The 13534-nt window shown below is 37.6% G+C and overlaps 1 protein-coding gene across 9 annotated transcripts in view; it reads right to left on the bottom strand.

Annotated features, from left to right (window-relative positions):
- LOC107154372 (LIM domain containing preferred translocation partner in lipoma) overlaps nucleotides 1-13534 on the bottom strand; it is a 608084-nt gene that overhangs the window by 510921 nt on the left and 83629 nt on the right. Inside the window, exon 1 of one of the 9 annotated variants that reach the window (XM_048804055.1) lies at nucleotides 640-653. The exons of the other annotated variants lie outside the window; for them this stretch is intronic. The gene's annotated coding sequence lies outside the window, so the exon portion shown is untranslated. Of the gene's footprint in view, nucleotides 1-639; nucleotides 654-13534 lie in introns of those variants that run through there. 9 annotated transcript variants of the gene reach the window in all.

Genomic DNA, 13534 nt, shown 5'->3' with positions numbered 1-13534 from the left:
TGTAATGTCTTTCTTTTCTTTGGAAATTTGGTTTCTGACACAGGTGCCAATCCCTGTGCTGTGTGCTGGATAAGCATGCACAAACCCAGCACTGCGACATGACTCATCCCTCAGGTGGGCCAGGACTGAGAATGGAGGGCAGGGTCCAGCAAGCCTCAACACAGTCCTCAGATGCTATCCATAGGTCCTAATTGAGATATGGGACCCATGCACTTTGGGAGTTTGAGCTTTCCCTCATAATGAAGTTAGAAATTTGAAGACTAATCAGTAAGTTGCAATGGTGTCAGAGTATTAATAGTCCCAGATAACTGGTCTTCCTCATAAACATAAAACAAAACAAAACTGGCCACCATCAAGGTTATCATACCATAATTCCTATTGAACTCATGCACTCTCTGATATGAATGCTCAAGAAAGATACTTCACCTCTGTGGTAGTGTTCCCAGAAAGCTATGACCCCAGCCTAATCGTGAGAAAGCATACAGACACTGGAACTGAGAAACATGCTGCAAAATACCTTATCATGACATTTCAGAAGTGTCAAAGTCATGAAAAACAAGAGACAAGTCACAGTCTAGAGGAGACTATGAAGATGTGATTACTAAATGCAAAGTAGTATCCTCAACAGCATCCTGGAACGGAAAAATGATAGAGTGAAAAATGGGGGGAATTTAAATAGTTTCACTAGTCAAGTTATACCATGCCATTTTCTTAGTTTTAATAAGCATACTTTGGTTGGGTAATATTAGTGGAAGCTAGGGGAGAGTATATAGGAAATCTCCAACTAGTTTATAACTCCCAGCATCAACAGGTGAACATTCCTGGGGGATGAACAGCCTCACGCTACTTCCAGCCAAACCAAAACTCCATCACGAAAAGAACTGATGACACTGAATACAATAGAAGACATTATATAAAGTGACATGGCAAGTTTTGTTGCTCTTATAATAAATTGAAAGCATTTCAAATGCACTTGATCAGGTTTTTTTTTTTTTTAAAGCTCACTGGCAACAAGAAATGAGCTGAACTAAACAGTCTTTTTTAATAAGATAAAATAAAACAAAATCATGCAAAAGCCAAACTTGCCAAAAAAGAAATTGGTGACTAAAAAACAAAACAAAAAAAAATTCCATTAATTGTTGAAATTTTTAATTTTACATTTGGATGGACATTATATAAAGAATCATCTTCCCAAACCTCATTTGAAGGTTTCAAAGATGACACTGGCCCTGTTTTACTGAACAAAAGGGAGCCTCTCTACCTGTGCTCCTGAGAAGGAAAGACACAGTGATGGGTTTCTGGAGATGCAGTGTGCCTGGACTTCTTAGTATCCACCTTGAGAGTTTGGGAAGCTATGTAACCTAACCTGGGGGGAAATCCTTTTCAAAGAACTGTGGTAATTTTATTTATTTCAGATTTTTCCATCAGAATTCAGTTTTTCCTCAACTCAGTTTATCGGACTCACCAAATCAACCAAAGACCACAGAAGAAATAAAAGCAAATCCCAACCATTTTCCGCACATAGGGAGGTGGGCAGGTAGAATAAGAGCTAAAACCATCCCAGCTGAGTCTACAAGCTGAAATCTTGTACCAAACATTAGGGAACGTTCCACTTCATCTCCGAACCCACAGCACTATAACAAAAATATCTACATATTCACATCTTTTTTTTGTTGTTGTTAATACTAGTTTTAGAAAAATGTTTTCCCTTCAGTGAAGGTACTGAGTGTCATAGAAACCATGTCATGGAGCCCAACTTTTCAGATGAGGAAATGGTGAACCAAAAAAAAGAAATGGAATCATCCAAGTTAGCTCCTTCCTATCAGAAACTCTCCTGAGCATTCCTTGAGGTACTCAGACCTTAAATTAAAAAGTCAGGCCCAAAATAATTTCAAAAAAAAAAAAAAATAGTACTGTGAGCAAAGTACTATGTAAATAGCAGGGATGCAAAGATAGATAAATGAGAAGGATCTTCCTGGCCAGAAGCAGCTTAGGAACCAGCTCCGCCCTCCTTGGAGGGCACTGGGAGAGTTTTCTTGGAGAAGGCTCTACCCTGAGGATGCTGTTTTCCCTACAGCCTCCCTGTGTGTGTCTGCCTGTCCTCCCACACTCCAGATATGCAAGTCCAAAGACAGTGCTGGCATTTTTCTAATTGCCGCTTGATGCCTACAGATCATTACTCCACTAGCACATGCCCTCACTGTCCTCCTACCTCCTTCATTTCTCCATTGAGACTTTCAGTCCCTGAGGCCCTCTTTACTCCCTGTGCACCAAGCCCCTTGTGGCTTCTCTGTTTTCCCTGTTTAAGGTGGCGATCCCATGAAGAGCACATTAAGATAACATTTTGGGTATCACTTTGGTACTTGACCTGCCCTGACCTTCCCTGACATTGGATTCACACAACAATATGCTTCCCTAACCCTCACCCCTACTGACTGCTGGACTGTAACACACTAAATATCACTTTAATGAGCTAAGATAACACTAATGCAAAAATAACTTTAATAACAATCCTTTTAATTTACAGTGTAGAGTTAATGAAGCATTCCTTACGCATTACCTCATTTTGATTCTTACAAGATGAGTAAATTAGGACCCACAGAAATGATGCCCATTTAACAGAAAGAGAAGCCAAGTTGCAGAGATGGGAAGTAACCTTTGTCAAGGCCTCACAGGAAACTTTTGGCACTGCTGGAACCACATGTCCTCATACCTGGTACAACTTGCCTTTCATTACACCACATATCCAAAGCTCAAATGACACATTCATAATGGCAAGACAAATCTTTAATTGACACCTGATATTATACCTGCATTTTCAGTAGACTTAGAAAGGGAGAGAAACATTCAGAAAGAGACACTTCTCCAACTGATTCTGGTAGAGACGATTAGCAGAAATATCTTGCAAAAGATGTGGGTGTCCTGGAAGACTCATCGTCGTCGTCATTATAATTTCTAATCATGCTGTGTGGGCAGGTGTCCGTGTGGAAGAAACACCATTGGCACCCAGATTAGCAATTTCATCGGGAGACTAGAAAGGAAGTCTGCAATTCTTAGACCTCAGAGCCTAAATCACAGCTTTCTCCTCAGGGATCAGCAAATACACAGTCTGTGCCTTCGCAAGGATTGTTGGGCCTGCCAAGGGAGGTAATCAAATATCAAGTCCATCTAAAAATGCATGCTAGAGCAAGGTACAGGAGGCTCCCTGGGAACCCGGAAATAGCACTGGCTGCAGACAGAGAAAGCTGGAATGGCAGTCCCACGTTACATCTCTAACTCATCAGTGTCTTTGAATGAATCATTCGCCTTCTTTGCATTTTTGTTTTTGCTCTCGTCTGAAAATTGAGTTTTTGAACTAAAACTGTTTTCCAGTGAGACACGGGAGGAAGTCAAGAGGAAAAATGGCCAACTACAGAATTTTAGGCTTCTCCTGTCTCTGCATGGCCCCTTCTACATGCACAGATCTGTCTTGATCGTTTTCCATGCTGGACTTGGGACTCTCTTCAAGATTGAGTTAAACAAAGTGTTCAAGGTCATGGAAATCATGAGCATCAGATGATCTCTGCTATGCTGTCAGTTCTAACATTCTGATTCTACTGAAATATTATTTTCTCGTGGGTTATTCTTTCGGAAAGACCAGTCAGGTTTATTTAACAAAAATTAGTGGGATTTAAAAATATATCTGCTAATACCATGCCCTGAAAGTGTAATGTGCAGCATGTCTAATATTATCTTATGCTTCCACATTCATAGAGAGAGAAAACATCCAAAGAAGAGTGACAAAGGAGAGTGAAAGGAGGGAATCAGCCTCGGGTTCCATAATATTCTATTATGGGTTTTATTTATTCATACAAAAATATTCTTTTTTTAATGTTCATCAGTTTCTTACATAGGCTATTACAAGAGGTACAGGTGAAGAAATGCACAGGATGAAGTAGGGAAAAGGGCAAAAAGTTTCCAGGCCCTCTCCAGGATGCCACCCCATAGAAGCCTATTTATATTAATTAAAAGTAAAAATAAAAATATATGCATTGGGAGTCAAGTTCAAACAATAAGAAACATAATAAAACACACATAAGCAAAGCAAACAGTATTACTGAAGATTTAAACAGAAAATAGAGAATTGCAAAATGAAAGAGCCAACAAATTCAATATCTGCTTTATTTAATAAACTTTTGCTAAAGCAATCAAAAGGAGGAGAGGATACAGAAATACAGCACAAAACCACAAAATTGTATAAGGTGAAAACAAGCATAAATGTGGGGGAAACTAAAATAATCAAAAGAAAGTGTTTAATTCTGTACAAATTAATTTGAAATGGGTGACTTTCTTAAAAATTTTTATCAAAGGTGGCCAAAGAAGAGAAATGAAAAGAATCAGTCTACATACTACTGAAGAAATGTAGAAAGTTTTTGAAGAGCAAAGATTGCTACCTCTCAAAAAAAGGCACAAGGTCAAGGCAGTTTCACAGGGAAATCTTACCATATTTTTAAGGAATAGGTTATATAAATGCTAGTCAAACTATTTCCAAAGTTAAGTAAACAGAAGAGCTCCCTCATTATTTCATGTATGATTTAAGCATAACAATAATGCTAAATTTGAAAATGCTAATAAATACATACTACCCAGAGAGAAAATTTTCACATCCATTCATTTATGAGACTTAATGGGAAAATCATTAATAAATTATTGACATCTAGATTCCATCAAAATGAAAAATATAATTGTTTTTCATGTATTTTTTAATTTTTTACATGGCTATAGAATATATTTTGAAATATTATACATACATAGACTAAATATAACTTGTTCCAATTAGGACCAAGTCATACTTATTCTATGTATGTATAATATTTGTCTCTTCCAATGAATTTCTTTTTTTTTAATTTTTAGAATTTGTTCTAATTAGTTATACATGATAGTACAATGCTCCTTGACACAGAGTCCATAAATGAAGTATAACATCTCATTCTTCTGGTTATACATGGCATAGAGTTACACAGGTCATGTAAGCCTATATGTACATACAGTAATAATGTCTAACTCTACTATCATTTCTTCCTCCATACTCCCTCTCCCAGTCCAATGAACTTCTAATCTTCACCTCCCTTGTTGTAGGTTAGCATCATCATATCACAGAGAACATTCTGCCTTTGTTTTTTGTGGGACTGGCTTATTTCACTTAGCATGATAGACTCTAGTTCCATCCATTTACCGCCAAATGTCATAATTTCATTCTTCTTTATAACTCAGTAATATTCCATTGCATATATACACCGCATTTTCTTTATCCAGTCATCTGTTTATTGTACAGCACCTAGGTTGTTTCCATAGCTTGGCTATTATGAATTGAGCTACTATAAACATCTGAAGTAGCTACATCATTTTAGTATGCTAATTTTAAGTTCTTCGGATATAAACTGAGGAGTGGGAAAACAGGGTCAAATGGTGGTTCCATTCCAAGTTTTCTAAGGAATCTCCATACTGCTTTCCAGAGTGGTTACCCTGATTTGCAGTCCCACCGGCAATATATAAGTGAACTTTTTACCCATATCCTCGCCAACATTTGTTGCTGCTTATATTCTTGATAATTGCCATTCTGACTGGGGTAACATGGAATTGGTGTAGCTTTGATTTGTATAGCACATTTTACTGACATGAGATTATATTTGAAATTTTTATTTACCTATTTTCACCAAATTTACAGAACAAAAGAAAAAGTAAACTTTTTGTTAGAATGGATGATAGTTTCTAAAAAAGACAGAAAATCACTTAACCTCAATTTAAAAAATTTAAAGTATTATCAAAACAAGTATGGATATTTATATATATATATGCCTAATATATATATAAAATCTCAAACCAAAGCCAACATCACAATTAATAAGCATTCTCATCAAAGTCAGAAACAAGACGATACTCACTGTTATTTAATATTTAGTCTTATGAGGAAATTAATACCTTTAGAAGAAAGCTGAGTTATAAAAATTTTAAAAAAGAAAATTAAAAAGAAAAATATAAATTTAACATATTGGCAAGTGATATGATAATTTAACTAGATACCCAAAGTAATCTATCTAAAATTTATCCAAATGAGAGAATTCAATAAAATGGCTGAGTAGAAAAATCAACATACTAAATTCAAGACCCTACATAAACACACACATACAATTGAATGGTGTAAGAAATAATTACAACTAGAGGCAGCAGAAAATATTTAGAAAGATAAACATGTAAGAAACATGCATGGCTATATAAATGTTCTTGGGGACAAAAAAGGATGACTTCAGGACAGGGGATGTAGCTCAGTGGCAGAGCTCTTGACAAGCATGTGCAAGGTTCTGGGTTTCATCCCCAGAAATGCACAAAAAAAAAGCAATAACACTTCAACAAATGGAAAAAGAATTAACATGTTACAATGCACAATGCATAATGCATAATGTTAAGGAGTAAAGTTAGAGCAATTCCCATAAAAATGCCAACAGAATATTGGTTTTAGAAATAGGCAAGTTCAAATGAGATTGATCAAATTATGTTATGTGCATATATGAAATGGCATAATTAACCCTACTATTATGTATAATTATAATGCATCGATTAAAAATAAGTAAATAAGTTCATTCTAAAGTTCATGGAAAAATCTACAAAGCACTTAAAGTCAAAAAACTTCCTGAATAAGAACTAGATAATGGTACATGAAGTGACAGATGAATGGAACAGAAAGTCCAAAAATAGGTACAAACCCCTACCTATTAAAGTATTTAATATTTAAGTACTGATGAATTCAATATACAATAAAGGTAGCTTTTTAAATCAAGGTGGAAAAGACGGACTCCTCAATATAGAATATTTGTAGAGGTAGATACGAAAAAGAATCAAAAGAGATTCCTTCCTCACATTTTTTTTAATCAAAATAAAATTGTAAAATTTCAATGAACTAGAGATGAGAGAGAGAAAAAGGGTGAAATTAGAAAGATTTTGTTTTTAAACAATCAAAAAGTGGTAAAGGTACTCCTGAGTATCACATAATATCCCAAATCAAAATATCAAGGAAAGCAGGGAAGGAGGGAGGGAAGGAGGGAGGGAAAGAGGGAGGGAAGGAGGGAGGGCNNNNTTTTTTTTTTTTTTTTTGGTACCAGGGATTGAACCCAGGGGCACTCAACCACTGAGCCACATCCTCAGTCTTTTTTTTTTTTTTTTGTATTTTATTTAGAGAGAGGTTTTCACTGAGTTGCTTAAAACCTCACTAAGTTGCTTAAGACCTCACTAAGTTACTAAGGCTGGCTTTGAACTTGTGATCCTCCTACCTCAACCTCCTAAACTGCTGGGATTATGGGCAAGCGCCACGGCGCCCAGCCGGTTTCTCCTTGTGATTAGAGAGAATCACAGAATATACATCACCTGCTATACATTTCCACAGACATCAGAGGACAAAATGATCCTTCTTGCAGTATACAAAAAGGCCACATCTGCCATCTTCCAGAGAGGAGAGAAGAAAACTTTAATGAAAACTCTCCGCTGCCAAACACATGAAGCCCCTTCCTCTAGAATCTGGTGGCTTACAAGAGAGGTTAAAGGCAAAACCCATCCTCAGAGCGCTGGTTGGTGGTGTGGTGAGGATTTTGTGTGTTTGTTTGTTTTGTTTTATTTTTTGTCTTTCTGTTTTTGCTACCTGAGAAAGATTCTGTTATGGTTGCTATCAATTCTCATTTAAAGAAATAAGGACAATGGTATTAATAATGAAACAAAAGTACTCCGTTTTACTCTCTGTGGTCTGCAAGAAGTTTCACATTTCACTCAGATCAGAACTGCATGTCTTACTGATGTGAAAGTGTGTGGTTTTGCAATAGCCAAGTTCTTCTAATATTTAACTTTCTGTTGTTTCTTACTTGCAATTTACAGTAAAAGAATCCCAATTTTTCCCCTTTGTCAAAATCAGTCCGTTTTCAAAACAACCCGGCTACCTCCACATGGCACGTTTCACAAAAATCACAGGGGCATGGGGCTAGTTAGATCCAATTTATAGGGTTACACAATTCCCAACCATGAAAGAGATTGCACAAATGTTATCTTCAGAATCCATAGGACATAATTTTTCTGGACAAGCACAGAAGCAAGCCAAGTCCTATGTTTGCCTATCACCCCTTTCTGCCACTGACTCCTTCAATTTTCCTTTTTGGCTAAATTTAAACAGAAAAATCAGTGATCAGTCCACAAGAGAAAATCATCACCGTCAGCATCGCCTTCACCATGATCTTTACCTTGGTTATGGGGCTCATCTTGAAAGCTTTTTTGTAGGTACTTAATCATCCTATCAAGCTTTTGAAGTAGATGTGGCAAACTTGACTCCACTTCACAAAGTGTAGGCTCAGAGAGAGCAAGTGATTTGTTCAGGCGCCCTCAGCAATAAACACATGGGCAGTCCTCAATCCAAGTTGTATCATTCCTCAGGGAGGGCTGCTCCTTTCACCCTCCACTCTGCCTATACAGAGCAGCCTGGATTCCTGTTGGTCTCCTACACCAATGGCTCTTAGCTGCTTCATCATGACACCCTGTGACTCCATCAGCAATGGTGACAGTCAGCACACACTCTGTGGCACCACTGTTTGTATTGAGGTTGGTTTTCAGTTGTTTGGTGACAGGGCCATATCGGTAGTGAAGTATTTTCATGATCACCAAGACCCATCAATTATCAGATGTGTCGCAAGCCATTTTGTTACCAGTAATAGTTGAAGTCCTCAAGCACCAAATTATTTGCTTTTCTTAAGAAACTAGTGCTCTTTTAAAGCTACTGCTATGTCATTGTCACATGCTCCCGTTTTTCTCAAGAATGGGAGCAAGAGGCAGAGTCCCAGTTAATTCTTCCACCTGATCACAGCCTGCCTTCCCCCTCTCATAGCCCACAGTACACTGTCACAGGAAAGTGATCCATAGTGTCTTGGTTGAATAAAGGTGGAGTACTACTTCTATAGGACAAAGTGACAGACAAGGTAGCTTTCCTAGAAAGAAAAGAGAATATATGATTTCTGTGTAGACTGGCTAAACCTCTACCTCAGTCCTGAATTTGTTCTGTAGATTGATATTTGAGTAAAAAAAAAAACTTAAAATGCCCCAGTTGTCATCCCAGGAGTGTCACTGATACCTATGACTACAGAGGGAATGAGTACGGTACCCATTACCAAAATCTTAAACAAACACACACACACACACACACACACACACACACACACATATGAACAGAATGAATCCAGTCTAATACTTCAAGTGACCAAAATAGCCCACAATCCATTCAATGCATATCCAGACAATTTATAACATCCAAAAGATAATCAGTAGCACTCCACAGTTAATAGTCATGTCAAATGTCACAGTTACCAGCTATCTCATGGGACCAAGTACGTATTGTGTCTCCCTCATTAGATGGTAAGGTCCTAGTGGTGAAGAACCTATTATTCATTCAAATGAATGTTTACTGAGAACTTTATGTACTAGGTACTGATTTAGAAGGTGAAGATACAGAAAAGAACTAAAAAAGATGAAGCTCCTATACCCAGGAGCTTCTTTCCCAGGGATGAATGTAGAAAATTCACAAACAGGGAAGTGCATGCCCAGTTTGCAGGAAACAATAAATGCTTTAAAGAAAATAAAACACAGTATAGGTGATACGGAGTGGGTAGGAGGGAAACAGATGTTTTCTACATGATTCCAGCTCTAACCATATATTTGGAATTTTCAAAAAATACTCATGCTTGGGTCCAAACTAAATATTCTCCAGATACTCTGAGCTTCAGTGTCCTCATCTGTAAAATGGGGTAATAATAATAATGGATACCTGTTTGGGTTATTGTGAAAATCAAATGACATATGTAAAGTACAGAAGAATGCCTAGCACACAGAAAGGGCTCAGAGTTTGCCGTCATTCATGGCAAACCAGGAGTATAACGTCAATGCTTGGTCATTCAATTTAGTGTTCTCTTCATAGTGCCATGCCACAGCTAAAGTTCACAGTTTAAAAATATGCACAGAAGATGTAACAGGAAGAGCTGCAAGCCAAATCTGGTCTTCAGGTGCATTCTGTTTGCCATACAGGGTGGACTTTTAACTATATGTCTGAACCAAAGGTAATGTTTCTAAATGAAACTATCAGTTGCATTTTTCCCTTTCATGCATAAGTATCTCTCATAACATTTTTTTTAAATATGTGTTTGCCAAAATTTTAAAAACCAAAGATTTTACACAAAATCTGGCAACAATGCACCCCACGTGGCTATCTATAACTGGCGTGCCAGGGTGGCATCTGCCTCTCTTGGAGAGGATGCCCTCTCCAGTTTCCCAGGTTCCTCACCATGCCCTGCAGCTCTTTCCCCAAACATGAGCTCATACTGTGGCCAAGGACCAGCTGAATTTTATCTGAACACTTGCACTATTACCTAAAGAGAAAAGAGTAGAGAGAAAAACAAAATGTTTCCTGTACTGAAGGTTCTTAAATGAGAAAAGGTTAAGCTGGATAAAGGGATTTGTGTTTCAAGAAGACTTTCCTGGCTCTGTAGGCGAATGACCAAACACGTCCTGGATACTGAATGGGGAGCTTTGCAAACACCAGCTCTTTCAATCCCACAATTCTGTGAGGCACTTGCCATTATCACCATTCTCAAGGATGAGGAAACTGAAGCTTGAAATGGATAAGCAACAGCCTTCAGTCACACACACAATGAACAATAAAGTCACAAGCAGAAACAGAACTGCCTGACTCCAAAGCTGAAACTCCTTCCACAATGCCACACTCCCGCCACCCAGAGAGCTATGTAATGTAATTGCACCACAGTGGAGAACAACAAGGAGATAGGAAAATGCTTTGTAAAGACCGATATCCATTTTAAATACCATATGCCTCTCCCTGGCCAAGATACTCTGTTCATGCAAGACCTCTCTCCCAATAATATCAAGCAGCTGTGCCTTTCAGACTTTGAGAAACCTTCAGATTACACCGTAAAACCTGCTCCTTGTTTCTTTTATCCTGCATAATGCCAGCTCTACTCTCTTACATCGACAGATGAACTGATTACAGAAAGAAAAAGCATCAGTGTGTGTGTGTGTGTGTGTGTGTGTGTGCATGCGGTGCCAGTGATTGTGTGTATTATGTTGGGAAAGATCAAAACCAGTGGCTGAAATGGAAGACAGGGCCCAGTACGGCTCATCTCAAATATTCACTCCTTACTGAAGCCTCCCTCTCACTCTGCCAGAATGAACTGCCTCCACATTCTAATACAGGTTGTTGGTACCTTGTTCAGATTTCTATATCACATTATTTTTATGTGTTGTGTGTCACTGTGTCCACCAAAATGCAACATTCATTGAGAGAAACATACATTCTGATGGTCACCTTTATGTCCCCACTCCAAGCCACCCCCACCTGCCATGCTGAGCACAAGAATGGCGTAAACTCAGATACTCAGTGAAAGGATTGTTGAGTGGAGGGCTGCAGAATAAGGATGAGTTCAAGGTAAGAATGATCATCTTCTAATAATATTTCTTTACATAAATGTATATATAGTTAGTATGCAGTAATTTCAGAGCGAGGCATTGTGGGAATGCAGTTTTGATTTTTTTTTCTTTTACTACTTGAACTTCAAAGAACTCAAGATCTACTGGGAGAGACAAAGGCACATAAATAATCCCAATGGAAGAAAAATAAAAGCTAAGTTTCCTGAGGGAGAAAAATCAAAAAACAAAAAAAGTTCTGGAAACGAAGAGAAATGTGCAAGCTATGAAATTCTTGGTATTGTGCTATAATCTTTAAGTGGTCAATTAAAATATTTCTCCTCAAATAAATACAATTTCTTTCTTGGATAATTTACTGACATTTCTTCTTTTGAAGTTGCTGACATTTAACTATCAGAAGAGCTATTAAGAAAGGTCTCAGTCAAAATGGGGAATTCAACTATTTTTTTCTTTAAAGGAAGTTTAAGAGAAAGCATCTTTGTATTTCAGCAATTTGGAAGAGCTTGACTTTTTTGACAATATAACTGCAAAGGAACTTGAGTCAAAACACATGAGAAAAGAAAAGATGTTCAAGATATTTCAAGTCTACAATTATTTGCTGAACACATGCTAAGTGCCAGGAAATATGTTAAGCTCTCCAGGGAAACAGAGCTCAGCCTTTATTTGGGGTAACAGTGGGTTACTGGTCCTGGAGAAGACATTAAGATACAACTTTATGACATGCAGTTAGAGGAAGCATGGTCAAATGGCTAAAAGAGTCAAAGGAGAGACAGATTATGTAAATTAGGGACCTTATTAATAAATGTGGCATAGTACTCTAAAAAAAACACTGAATTGAATAATTTAGCATTTGCATTATACTCCTAGTTCTGCCAATAATTTGGTGACAGAACCCAAGTAACTAACAGTCTATCTTCTAGGCTTTAATATTTCCCCATCACTAAAAAGGAGACTTAGACTATATAGCCCTTCCAATGGTCACTGTCTACTCAAGTAGGCATTAAACTACCCTCTGAACTGGAGTTATATCAAAAGAATGCGGATTTTCTGTTGCGTCATTTGAATCCATTTGCCTTCTTAGATGTTTGCCAACAAAGAGATTCAAAAGCAATAAATCTAGTAGCAACTAAGAACTGGATATTTTCATTATGATCTGCACAACTATAATTTACGGACTAAAATTACATGCCATTTCATCATAAAGGCTGTATTAGTGCTACAATATCAACAGGGGACATATGAAGGCTATCAGGTAAGGGTGGATTTCTACCAGGGCTCCCTTCCATTCTATGTTACTGAAGGAACAGGGTAACTACCATTACCAGGGTAACAGGTCCTGCTACCATTAGTTGATACTGGTCCTATTCCTGAGAAAAGCGAGAACCCTATTTTCCATATCAAATGGTTCCAGTATATCCTCCTGAAGTCATGCTCCTTTTCAAATATTTATCATGTAAATTATTATTGGCCACCCCCACCTGCCATGCTGAGCACAAGAATGGCGTAAACTCAGATACTCAGTGAAAGGATTGTTGAGTGGAGGGCTGCAGAATAAGGATGAGTTCAAGGTAAGAATGACCATCTTCTAATAATATTTCAGAGCGAGGCATTGTGGGAATGCAGTTTTGATTTTTATTATTGGCCAAAGTTACCTTACAAAATCTCAATCTCCAGGGAGAACACTGGGAATGTATTTTTAATAGCTGGTGATTCTGAAGATTAAGCGAACAAGGGAACTCCTATTAGAGAATATCTGATCTATTCATTATTCACCACAAATGTCATGTCTTTGGTCCCTTTTGTGGATTTTTTCTGCCTAAAATGTGCTTCTTCTATCTCTTGCTGGTAACATATACTTATCTATCTTTCAGGATCCAATTCAAGTACCACTGGATTCCCCTGTCCTCCATACTCTACTCTTGCTACAAAACAACCCACAATTCTGTATACTTTCTTAAAATATATAAAGTATATGCATGTATTTTTTACATCCCCTAGTAGACTACAAGCTCTAGGAGAAGGGGTCTGCTTT

The sequence above is a fragment of the Marmota marmota genome, unplaced genomic scaffold (genome assembly GCF_001458135.2).
Source record: "Marmota marmota marmota unplaced genomic scaffold, marMar, whole genome shotgun sequence".
Classification (NCBI taxonomy): Eukaryota; Metazoa; Chordata; class Mammalia; order Rodentia; family Sciuridae; genus Marmota; species Marmota marmota.
Note: the sequence above shows the minus strand (reverse complement) of the source record. Positions and strands in the feature narration are given on the sequence as shown.